Here is a 12,706-nt window from a genome sequence, read left to right on the forward strand (position 1 = left end):
TTTTATCTTGAAAAAATATGCTTTTTCATAACAAAAATGTCAGAGAACAAACTTCAAAGGAAACTTCTTTGCCAGTATACTAGTTTTTCATTGTTGTTGTAATAAATTACCACAAACTTGGTGGCTTAAAACAACACAAACTTATTATCTTCCAGTTTCATAGGATGGAACTCTAACACAGAGCTCCCTGGTCTAAAATCAAGGTGTCAGCAGGGCTGCATTTCTAGAGGCAAATCTGTTTCCTAGTCTTTTCCAGCTTCTAAAGGATACCCACATGCCTTGGTTTGTGGCCCCTTCTTCTGTTCAAAGCCAGCAATGTTGCACCACTCTGATCACTCTTCCATAGTCACACCTCCGAAGCTCCTCCTGGCCTCTGTCTCCACTTTTAAGGACCACTGTCATTATTGGACCCACCTATTTAATCCAGGGTCATCTATTTAAGGTCAGCTGATAAGCAGTCTTAGTTTCATCTTCAATCCTAATCCTCCTCTGCCATGTAATGTAATATGTTTACAGGTTATGGGGATTAGGATATGAACATCTTTGGGGGGCCATTATTCTGCCCAACTACAACTGGTGAGGATAGTCAAAACATGGTCACTACTAACCATAGAAGAGGCGCCCCTTTAAAGGGAGATACAAAATGCAAATCAAAAAAGTGTTGGAGCATGAAATATATAAGTTCATTAGATGTGGACCGGGTTAGGAAGGCTGGGCAACACTGGCTTAGTAGTAATATTCACTGTTCAGGAGGTGGTTTGATTGGGTGGAGAAGGCAAATACATTTATGTCGGTGCCTAGATTTTAGCCTAACAACTAAAATACTCTCAAAGTGAAAAAAATAACATAACTTCAGATATTTCTCAGTCCAGGAGTTGGTATTTGAAGGAAAATGAAACCCCTAAAATTTGTCAGCCAGTAGTTAGGGAAGATAGTCCTTTTCCTTAAATATGATACCATTGGAAGTACACCTATGCCACCAGTGGGGCGTTGTGCAAAATTACAGAGAAAGCAATTTTATACCTTTTGTTTGGGTTGTTTCTTTCACTTTTCTGATGGTTATTGACCCATCTTTCTTCATTTTCTCCTCCGACCAGAATATGAATTTCTCAGATAGGCATCACAGATGAATGCCAGTGGTCCTAAACGTCAGTGCCTACAGAAGCCAGGCAATAAAGAAAAGGAGGCAGAGTGTGATACGTTAAGGAGTAATGGGGCTTATGGAAAATTAGAGTGTGCACCACATCTAAAAAGGGTACTTACTCCTCAGGTTGAGATCACTTGATTTGCAAGAAAAAGACCCCTCATTGCTAGATAGCTGCATTTTTATAATGAAATTTTCCAATTTTCAAACAGAGGCAATTATTTCATATTTTAGTAGAAACATGAAAAAACATATCTGTGGGTTAAATCCAGCTGCAGAGCTTCCAGTGTGTAAACTCTGGCTAATTTTCTAGTCTTCATAAAGCTATATGCTACAAAATGTCGCTCAACATAAAGGGTAAACATAATACTGTGCTCGCTTGCTTGTGAGAGAGAAAGAACATACTCATGTACTGAGTAAAGGGTTGGACTATCCTGCTTTAAAATATGACTTGAGTTAATATTTTCAAACATTTTTCCATTTTATTTTTATAATTTTATATGAATCATAAAGGCCTTTAAATAAACTTCCTTTAGTACCAAAGCATAAATTAAGTCCTTTCAAAAACCAATTTTGATGTGGGACAGGGGTGGTAGGAAATATTTGGTTTGTGATTATCACACTAAGATCATTCTGGTCATTGCTGAGAGCCTGAATATCACACAAAGTTTATAATAATCAAATGCTGAATGCCGTGTTTTAAACGTCAATGTCGGTAAAATAAATTAACAAGCATATTTCACTACTTTTGTGACAGAGGAAAGCCTGCAAAACACACACTCACACACATATGTAATACATATATATACATGTTTGCATATATATAGAGATGTGTACAAATTTGTTTCCCTGCTGAATTGATCTCACTGCATGTGCTCAAGTCCAAACAAGAGAAGCAAATTCTACCACCAGGTGGAGCTTAGCTTCCATTAAAGCAGCAGATAAGTGAACAAGATTTCAAGAGCTTGTTTGAATTCTTTGTATGCCTTAGGAAAAGACTGAAGTAAAAGGTAAACTAGAGTAGAACCTGGCTGCAAATAGTGGGGTAGACTAAGAGGATGGGCCATAACAACAGACAAATGGTGGATTTACTTGCAGGAGAAGTAGGTACAGAGTTACTGAAGAGTGTGGATCAGGAATGCAGAATGAGAAGAACATTATTTATGTGGCTTATGAAGGGAAAGAAGATTTGGGAGTCCCATTCAGTGTTAAGCTTGCCTAAATTCTTTTACACCTGTTACCAACATTTAATAGTGTAGATTCAAAGGAAATAGAGATGTGTAAAACATGCTGTCTACTCTTAACTTGCCTGGTGGTAAGGCACTGTAAGTTCTATAATAGCGTGAAAGTATGACATAAGCACAGATGAAGAAGAAATAAATGTGTGTAAAAATATAATAATAGAGCACATCAGGCAGCAACAGCATGTTCAAAGGCATAAGGCAAAAGAGCACAGCGTGATCAGGAAATGGTAAGTGGTGTGCTGGCATTTGTGGCATATAAGGCGTGACTGGCTTATACGGTTGAGGGCATAAACTAAAGTGATGGCAGGAGAAATAAGAAAGTCTCGATTTAATGGATAGTTCAAAGGTAGGCAGTTGCAGAGGGAACAAGGTTAAGAAAAAGGGTCCAAAACTCTAAAAGAGGAAGAGCAGCAAGCCCTGGTAACATGAACTTGGAGAACAAGTCAAACTAGGGGAGAAAGTACAACCTCAGTTTTTTATTAAGTTTAACTAAATAGAAATAGTAAGATATCCAAGTGTAAAAATGTTGTTTAGGTTTTGTGCGGCTGCACAGGAGTGCTGGCATGGGTGACTTATCCTGCGGCGGTGTGGGTTTGAGGAGGCGCCTCGCGGGGGTGAGCCGTTTAGGTGCGTGGCCTCCCCACTCTCGTTGGGTGACGTAACAGAGACCTTGGAGCCAGATTTGCTGGGTTTGTACCCCCGCCCCAATATTTACGCGCTCTATGGCTTTGGGCAACCCAGGTAGCATGAATCTCATCAGCACAGAGAGAAGGCTTCACTGAAAACTCACTGCAGAGCGGTGGGGGAAGCCGGATTCCACAACGGCAGCAGCGGGGTTCGTGGCAAGAATCACGGCTTGCAGGCCACCCCGGGTGGTCTCGTCTTCCTGCAGCTTGTAGACCCTCAGGCTTAGGAGCTGTTTCAAACACACAACCTTGAGAGAGTAAGGTGTTCTTGAGACTCTCTGTACCGAATCCGTGACTGAACCCAGTGAAGACCTCTATATAAATGTTTAAGATTCTGGCAGCACATGCGGAGACCTACTCTTTTAGCCACCAGCTGCTGGAGACAGCCTCGTAGACAAATTGCTACCAAGTCAGCCTGTTCTAGCTGAACAGCAATTGTAGACCCTCATAATCTGACTTCATAATGGAGACTGCCACATCCACTGCCATGCGGCTGACAGGGTCTTGGTGCTCCGGCTGCGTGTCAGGCCTGAGCCTCGGGGGTGGGCGAGCCGAGTTCAGGACATTGGTCCACCAGAGACCTCCCGGCCCCAAGTAATATCAACCGGCGAGACCTCTCACAGAGATCTCCATCTCAATGCTAAGACCCAGCTCCACTCAACGACCAGAAAGCTCCAGTGCTGGACACCCCATGCCAAACAACTAGCAAGACAGGAACACAAACCCACCCCTTAGCAGAGAGGCTGCCTAAACTCATACTAAGTTCAAACACACCCCAAAACACACCACTGGACGCGGTCCTGCCCACCAGAAAGACAAGATCCAGCCTCATCCACCACAACACAGGCACCAGTCCCCACCACCAGGAAGCCTACACAACCCACTGAACCAACCTTACCCACTGGGGGCAGACACCAAAAACAACAGGAATTATGAACCCACAGGCTGTGAAAAGAAGACCCCAAACACAGTAAGTTAAGCAAAATGAGAAGACAGAGAAATACACAGCAGATGAAGGAGCAAGGTAAAAACCCACCAGACCAAACAAATGAAGAGGAAATAGGCAGTCGACCTGAAAAAGAATTCAGAGTAATGATAGTAAAGATGATCCGAACTCTTGGAAATAGAATGGAGAAAATACAAGAAACGTTTAACAAGGACCTAGAAGAACTAAAGAGCAGACAAACAATGATAAACACCACAATAAATGAAATTAAAAATTCTCTAGAAGGAATCAATAGCAGAATAACTGAGGCAGATGGATGGATAAATGACCTGGAAGATAAAATAGTGGAAATAACTACCCCAGAGCAGAATAAAGAAAAAAGAATTAAGAGAATTGAGGACAGTCTCAGAGACCTCTGGGACAACATTAAACGCACCAACATTCAAATATATAGGGGTCTCAGAAGAAGAAGAGAAAAAAAAAAACATACTGAGAAAATATTTGAAGAGATTATAGTTGAAAACTTCCCCAATATGGGAAAGGAAATAGTCAATCAAGTCCAGGAAGCGCAGAGAGTCTCATACAGGATAAATCCAAGGAGAAACATGCCAAGACACATATTAATCAAACTATCAAAAATTAAATACAAAGAAAACATATTAAAAGCAGCAAGATAAAAGCAACAAATAACATACAAGGGAATCCCCATAAGGTTAACAGTTGGTCTTTCAGCAGAAACTCTGCAAGCCAGAAGGGAGTGGCAGGACATCTTTAAAGTGATGAAAGGGAAAAACCTACAGCCAAGATTACTCTACCCAGCAAGGATCTCATTCAGATTCAATGGAGAAATCAAAACCTTTACAGACAAGCAAAAGCTAAGAGAATTCAGCACCACCAAACCAGCTTTACAACAAATGCTAAAGGACTTCTCTAGGAAGGATTCACAAGAGAAGGAAAAGACCTACAATAACAAACCCAAAACAATTAACAAAATGGTAATAGGAACATACATATTGATAACTACCTTAAATGTAAATGGATAAAATGCTCCAACCAAAAGACACAGACTGGCTGAATGGATACAAAAACAAGACCCGTATATAGGCTGTCTACAAGAGACCCACTTCAGACCCAGTGACACATACAGACTGAAAGTGAACGGATGGAAAAAGATATTCCATGCAAATGGAAATCAAAAGAAAGCTGGAGTAGCAATTCTCATATCAGACAAAATGGACTTTAAAATAAAGACTATTACAAGAGACAAACAAGGACACTACATAATAATCAAGGGATCAATCCAAGAAGAAGATATAACAGTTGTAAATATTTATGCACCCAACATAGGAGCACCTCAATACATAATGCAAATGCTAACAGCCATAAAGGGGAAATCGAAAGTAACACAATCATAGTAGGGGACTTTAACATCCCACTTTCATCAATGGACAGATCAACCAAAATGAAAATAAATAAGGAAACACAAGCTTTAAATGATACATTAAATAAGATGGATTAATTGATATTTATAGGACATTCCATCCAAAACCAACAGAATAGACTTTCTTCTCAAGTGCTCAAGAACATTCTCTGGGCTAGATATATATTTGTATAGATATCTTGGGTCACAAATGAAGCCTTGGTAAATTTAAGAAAATTGAAATCATATCAAGTATCTTTTCTGACCACAACACTATGAGACTAGATATCAATTACAGGAAAAAATCTGTAAAAAATACAAACACATGGAGGCTAAACAGTATGGTACTAAATAACCAAGAGATCACTGAAGAAATCAAAGAGGAAATTTAAAAAAAATACCTAGAAACAAATGACAATGAAAACACGACGAACCAAAACCTATGGGATGCAGCAAAAGCAGTTCTAAGAGGGAAGTTTATAGCAATACAACCCTACCTTAAGAAACAAGACACACCTCAAATAAAAGACCTAACCTTACACCTAAAGCAATTAGAAAGAGAAGAGCAAAAAAACCCCAAAGTTAGCAGAAGGAAAGAAATCATAAGGATCAGATCAGAAATAAATCAAAAAGAAATGAAGGAAACGATAGCAAAGATCAGTAAAACTAAAAGCTGGTTTTTTAAGATAAACAAAATTGATAAACCATTAGCCAGACTCATCAAGAAAAAAAGGGAGAAGACGCAAATCAATAGAATTAGAAATGAAAGAGAAGTAGCAACTGACACTGTAGAAACACAAAGGGTCATGAGAGATTACTACAAGCAACTACATGCCAATAAAATGGACAACCTGGAAGAAATGGGCAAAATCTTAGAAAAGCACAACCTTCTGAGACTAAACCAGGAAGAAATAGAAAGTATAAACAAGCCAATCACAAGCACTGAAATTGAAACTGTGATTTAAAATCTTCCAACAAACAAAAGCCCAGGACAGATGGCTTCACAGGCGAATTCTATCAAACGTTTAGAGAAGAGCTAACACCTATCCTTCTCAAACTCTTCCAAAATATAGCAGAGGGAGGAACACTCCCAAACTCACTCTATGAGGCCACCATCAACCTGATACCAAAACCAGACAAAGATGTTACAAAAAAAGAAAACTACAGGCCAATATCTCTGATGAATGTAGATGCAAAAATCCTCAACAAAATAGCAGCAAACAGAATCCAACAGCACATTAAAAGGATCATACACCATGATCAAGTGGGGTTTATCCCAGGAATGCAAGGGTCTACAATATACACAAATCAATCAATGTGATACACCATATTAACAAACTGAAGGAGAAAAAGCACATGATCATCTCAATATATGCAGAAAAAGCTTTTGACAAAATTCAACAGCCATTTATGATAAAAACTCTGCAGAAGGTAGGCATAGAGGGAACTTACCTCAACATAATAAAGGCCATATATGAAAAACCCACAGCAAACATCATTCTCAATGGTGAAAAACTGAAACCATTTCCACTAAGATCCAGAACAAGACAAGGTTGCCCACTCTCACCACTCTTATTCAACATAGTTTTGGAAGTGTTAGCCACAGCAATCAGAGAAGAAAAAGAAATAAAAGGAATCCAAATGAGAAAAGAAGTAAAACTGTCACTGTTTGCAGATGACATGATACTATACATAGAGAATCCTAAAGATGCTACCAGAAAACTACTGGAGCTAATCAATGAATTTGGTAAAATAGCAGGATACAAAATTAATGCACAGAAATCTCTTGCATTCCTATACACTAACGATGAAAAATCTGAAAAAGAAATTAAGGAAATACTTCCATTTACCACTGCAACAAAAAGAATAAAATACCTAGGAATAAACCTACCTAAGGAGACAAAAGACCTGTATGCAGAAAACTATAAGACACTGATGAAAGAAATTAAAGATGATACAAACAGATAGAGAGATATACCATGCTCTTGAATTGAAAGAATCAACATTGTGAAAATGACTATACTACCCAAAGCAATCTACAGATTAACGCAATCCCTATCAAACTACCAATGGCATTTTTCACAGAACTAGAACAAAAAATTTCACAATTTGTATTGAAACACAAAAGACCCCACATAGCCAAAGCAATCTTGAGAAAGAAAAACGGAGCTGGAGGAATCAGGCTCCCGAACTTCAGACTATACTACCAAGCTACAGTAACCAAAACAGTATGGTACTGGCAGAAAAACAGAAATATAGATCAATGGAACAGGATAGAAAGCCCAGAGATAAACCCACGCACATATGGTCACCTTATTTTTTATATTTTTAACATCTTTATTGGAGTATAATTGCTTTACAATGGTGTGTTAGTTTCTGCTTTATAACAAAGTGAATTAGCTATATATATATATATATATATATATATATATATATATATATACACATACATATATATATTTATATATATCCCCATAACTCTTCCCTCTTGCCTCTCCCTCCTTTCAACCCCATCACCTTATTTTTGATAAAGGAGGCAAGAATATACAATGGAGAAAAGACAGCCTCTTCAGTAAGTGGTGCTGAGAATACTGGACAGCTACATGTAAAAGAATGAAATTAGAACACTCCCTAACACCATACACAAAAATAAACTCAAAATGGAATAAAGACCTAAATGTAAGGCCAGACATTGTAAAACTCTTAGAGGAAAACATAGGCAGAACACTCTATGACATAAATTACAGCAAGATCCTTTTTGACCCACCTCCTAGAGAAATGGAAATAAAAACAAAAATAAATAAATGGGACCTAATGAAACTTAAAAACCCTTGCATAGCAAAGGAAACCATAAACAAGACGAAAAGACAACCCTCAGAATGCGAGAAAATATTTCAAACAAAACAACTGACAAAGGATTAATCTCCAAAATTTACAAGCAGCTCATGCAGCTCAATATCAAAAAAACAAACAACCCAATCCAAAAATGGGCAGAAGACCTAAATAGACATTTCTCCAAAGAAGATATACAGATTGCCAACAAACACATGAAAGGATGCTCAACATCACTAATCATTAGAGAAATGCAAATCAAAACTACAATGAGGCACTATCACACACTGGTCAGAATGGCCAACATAAAAAGTCTACAAATAACAAATGCTGGAGAGGGTGTGGAAAAAAGGGAACCCTCCTACACTGCTGGTAGCAATGTAAGTTGGTGCAGCCACTATGGAAAACTGTATGGAAGTTCCTCAGAAAACTAAAAATAGAATTACCATATGATCCAGCAATCCCACTCCTGGGCATATACCCAGACAAAACTATAATTCGAAAAGATACATGCACCCCAATGTTCATAGAACCCCTATTCACAATAGCCAAGACATGGAAACAATCTAAATGTCCACTGACATATGAATGGATAAAGAAAATGTGGTACATATATACAATGGAATATTACTCAGCCATAAAAAAGAACAAAATAATGCCATTTGCAGCAACATGGATGCAATTAGAAATTATCATGCTAAGTGAAGTAAGTCAGAAAGAGAAAGACAAACACCATATGATATCACTTATATGTAGAATCTAAAGTATGACACAAATGAACCTATCTACGAGACAGAAACAGAGTCACAGACATAGAGAGCAGACTTGTGTTTGCCAAGGGGGAAGGTACTGGGGGAGGGATGGAGTGGGAGACTGGACTTAGCAGATGTAAGCTACCGTATGTATTGATAGAACGGATAAACAAGATCCTACTGTATAGCACAGGGAACTATATTCAATATCCTATAATAAACCATAATGGAAAAGAATATTTTAAAAAGAATGCATACATATGTAAAAACAAAATATAGGCATGGACTACTATATTCTCAAATCAACATTTAAAAAAAGGATACAGGGACCTGGGTCATTTTGCTAGTCTTGATTGCTGGCCTTTTAGGGACAGTGAGGAGTGATAGCTGAGGACTAGAGGGGCAGTTCTGATGCTCTGGTGCTTCTTGAGATCCACGTTCTTTGTACACCCCAGATGCAAGAGGAGCCTGAACAATGCCAGAGGTTGACTTTTATTCCAACTGCACAGGATTGGGGCCTGAAATCAGGGGTGAGTTGATTTTTAAAAAATAGATATTTTTTGACATATGAATTTATAAATTGAGATTCTAACATATTACATATGCTTCAATGGATTCTTAGATATCATTTGATTTATATATTCTCTTGCTCAGCCAGGCTGTAAACTAAACTTGACAATTTATATCCCAACAGATAAAGGCTTAACTAAAGGATTGTTGATACTGCTGCTAGACAGAAATTAAATTTTATACCTGAAAGGGACCTTAGCAGATTACCATTATATTTAATATAAGCTGGAGTTAACCAGAGGACTAAAATTTAACGATTAGCCTCAAGAAGATTTCATCTTAAAAGTGAACAGAGGTGTATAAAGAAAACATTTCAATATAAAATATAATTGGTAATGAACATGCTATGTGAATACCAAAGAAAGATAATGATACCACTAATTTCACTTTTACCATATCACTTTCCATTGCCATGATTTTCATTTGTTTCTCACCTTTCCAGAAAAAGTGTCAAAGAGAATAGGCATCCTGCCTTATCTCTTTGTAGAATGTGCCTTTATCTCCTTGTAGAATTTCCATAGGACCCAGAGATCCTGAACATAAGAGATGTTCAATAATTAGGGACCAGGATGTGGTCTGCTATGTAGTTCTCATCTTAATACCAGGAGATACACATCTACTGTTAATGACTAACTCTGACAGTTGGCCTGAAGCCTGTAGAAGAATGAGAATCAAAACAAAAATACACAACTGAATAAATAGATTCTAAAATTTTTATCAACGTATCTATTATTGGTCATTTTTTATTGTAATTTAGGATAACATTTAGATCCTATTGATGAGAAGCCGTGTAGGGGGGAATTAAAAAATACAGGATTGTGGTCCTGCTTGTGCCACTTACAAGCTATGTGATCGTAGGATCTTCACTTGGCCTCTAGGAGCCTCAGGCTCTTTTATAAAATATGGAAAACTGTGTTCTCAAGAAAGTTACATCAGATATGCAAAATTTATATGGCAAAAAGTAAAACACACTTAATGGGAATTACTACTGAATAACTAGTTGGTCTCCAAAATACTCTTTTACCATAATAAAGATCACAAAGGAAAAAAGCAGTCTTTTACATACTTTGTCCACTCCTGTGTTACTTTGTATAATTGTCTTCTTTAATTTATTCAAGGCTCATAACATATTTCTCCCAGGGGACTTCCCTGGTGAACACAGTGGTTAAAAATCCGCCTGCCAATGCAGGGGACACGGGTTCGATCCCTGGTCCGGGAAGATCCCACATGTCTCGGAGCAACTAAGCCCGTGAGCCACAACTACTGAGTCTGCTCTCTAGAGCCCGCAAGCCACAACTACTGAAGCCTGCGCACCTAGAGCCCACGCTCCGCAACAAGAGAAACCACTGCAATGAGAAGCCCGCGCACCACAAAGAAGAGTAGCCCCGGCTCGCCGCAACTAGAGAAAGCCCGCGTGCAGCAACGAAGACCCAACGCAACCAAAAAATAAATATATAAAGATAAATTAATTTAAAAAAACATATTTCTCCCAGGTAGATATGAGCTATTTTGGGGGGAAAAAAATCTTTTTGAGAGTGTTACAAGTGGACCATGGCTGAGACTAAAAAATTCAGACCTTGGGAAATGTATCAATATTCACACTATTTCTCTTGAAGAGAATGGATGACAGCGCTATCACCCATTCTGGGGAGTGTCTAATTGTAATACAAGAAATAAGCTAAGTCCTTTGGATGGGGATATAGTAGAGAGTAGACACTGCTTGCCGTATGGTCCAGGTGTAGTTGGGCCCAAACACCCAGGAATCTACAGTGCTTCTGGTAGAGAGCCAAGCGGAGACAGGCCTCCCTCCCTCTGCTTCTCTTTAGTGGTAGCACATGTCCCTGTAGCAACAAAAACATGATCGCAGTTTCAGGGAGAGTCCAGCCTCTACCTCCTGGAACTGCATGCATCTGTGATCAAGCTCTCTGAGTGAGCTGGAAGAGCATTTAAGACCGATACTCTGAACGCAAGTACAGTCCCTCCTAGGGGGCTGCTGTGGGACACACAGGGATGCTTCAGACTGCAGACGGCCGTGCCCAGGAAAGTGGTTTTCTCATGAAGGTAATAATAGCATGCTGACAAGACGAAAAATAAAGGGTGAAAGAAACTAAGGTACTTAGTCTACAGCATGCATGAAATTGCTGGGGAGGATACTGTGAGTCAGGTTAGTTTCTGACAGAAACCACGTGGGTTCATGTTTTAATTTGGGTTTAGAAAAAAAGCGTATAAAATCATTTTCACATCACAGGCTAGTGAAGTCACCAATATTAAAGTTGTACAATCACAAAAATTGCATTGAATCTGCATTGCCAATGAGTATTGTTAATTGTATATAATTATGAATATGTATTTATTATGTATAAATATGTACAACATATTTTCTCTATTTTCCCAATTTGAGATAAACCTGGCTAAATCAGTAATACCTAATCTCTACAAGTTCTTCTTGTATGTGCATACAAAACATAAGCTTACAATGCAATTGTTTTAGAACAACTCTTTCAAGAAAATGTTGACATAAAAATATGTGTATATGTGTATATTGCTTTTCTCTTTCTCTACATTCTCATTCTTCCTCTACACACACACAATCAAGAAGAAATTAATAAGACATCATAATGGGGGAATTAAATTTTGGGGTCTTTCTTAAGAGAAAGGTTTACATTTAAGTTTTAACTCTGGTTCAAAAAAATCGAAGAGACCACAATTTTCAATTCATACACTAGAGAGTTGCAAGAAGAGAAGAGTGTGTATCAAAAAAGCTCTACTGGAAAAATCCCCAACCTATCAAACTGTCCTTTACTGTATTCACAGATTTATGCAGATGTGTAAAGAGGTTCATTCACTCTTTATTAACTGTAAAGATAGATAATTGACATTATATATATTTTGTGTGCTAAAAGAATATAAAAGAGTGGCTTCAGAGTTGAAGGTTTGTTTGATACTAAGCCACACTTAGAAGTTAGTAAAATAAAAATAAAATTCTATTTAGGCAACACATATAGCTTTGGGAAGGAGTAATATTATGCATAACTCCATGATTAATCCAAATCTTTTAATATCCTTTAAGATTCTCAAACCAGAGCCAAGAATATTTGGTCTATAGTTGATT

The 12,706-nt window shown here is 38.1% G+C and overlaps 1 protein-coding gene across 3 annotated transcripts in view; it reads right to left on the bottom strand.

The window, feature by feature from the left end:
- Positions 1-12,706, bottom strand: part of CRPPA (CDP-L-ribitol pyrophosphorylase A) — a 391,837-nt gene that overhangs the window by 52,255 nt on the left and 326,876 nt on the right. Inside the window, exons 11-12 of one of the 3 annotated variants that reach the window (XM_036863587.1) lie at positions 3,179-3,304; positions 1,024-1,156 (exon numbers count right to left, since the gene is read on the bottom strand). The exons of 1 other annotated variant lie outside the window; for it this stretch is intronic. The gene's annotated coding sequence lies outside the window, so the exon portion shown is untranslated. Of the gene's footprint in view, positions 1-1,023; positions 1,157-3,178; positions 3,305-9,359; positions 9,543-12,706 lie in introns of those variants that run through there. One more of the 3 variants, XM_036863589.1, reaches the window with a different exon arrangement.

Source organism: Balaenoptera musculus, chromosome 9, assembly GCF_009873245.2.
Source record: "Balaenoptera musculus isolate JJ_BM4_2016_0621 chromosome 9, mBalMus1.pri.v3, whole genome shotgun sequence".
Lineage (NCBI taxonomy): Eukaryota > Metazoa > Chordata > Mammalia > Artiodactyla > Balaenopteridae > Balaenoptera > Balaenoptera musculus.